Source organism: Colobus angolensis, unplaced genomic scaffold (genome assembly GCF_000951035.1).
Source record: "Colobus angolensis palliatus isolate OR3802 unplaced genomic scaffold, Cang.pa_1.0 Scaffold188, whole genome shotgun sequence".
In the NCBI taxonomy this organism is placed as follows: Eukaryota; Metazoa; Chordata; class Mammalia; order Primates; family Cercopithecidae; genus Colobus; species Colobus angolensis.
The window spans coordinates 1,183,804-1,184,529 of record NW_012115021.1 but is presented as its reverse complement, the minus strand read 5'-3'; positions in this window follow the sequence as shown (position 1 = coordinate 1,184,529).

The window sequence follows — 726 nt, the reverse complement described above, 5'->3', positions numbered from 1 at the left end:
CTCACTGTGGAGGAAGGGACATACAATTATCAAATAAGAGAAGGCAAGGAAGAATCCTATGGAGATGGATGGTAGGTGCCAGTGTGACCTCATCATTTCTAAAATGTGTATATATACGCATGTATGTGTGTATATTTCCTAGATATGACTGCTGAAAAGGCTTATAAGCAAGGACACTCCAGTAGCAATGGTACTAGGGCCCAAGTCTTGGACTCTAATACCATTCTCCACTTAAAGGAACCAGGACTCCTTAGAAAAATGACTGATTTCAAGCCCGGGGCAGGAATGTACAAGATAAAGACCAAAACATTTTGTTATGCCTCAGAATAAAGAAGTGCTAAAAAGAAATGATAGGTGCATACCACAATTTGCAATTGCAAAAATATGTTACCAGCTCAAATGCCCATCAGTCAATGAGCGGATGAAGAAAATGTGGTACACAGACACACACACACACACACCATGGAATACTACTGAGTCATAAAAAGGAATGAAATAATGAAAAAGGAATGAAATAATGGCATTCATAGCAACCTGGATGGAATTGGAGACTTTTTTTTTTGAGACAGAGATTCACTCTGTCACCCAGGCTGGAATGCAGTGGTGTGATCTTGCCTCACTGCAACCTCCGCCTTCTGGGTTCAAGTGATTCTCCTGCCTCAGCTTCCCAAGTAGCTGGGATTACAGGCATGAGCCACCGCGCCCAGGTAATTTTTTTTTTTTTTT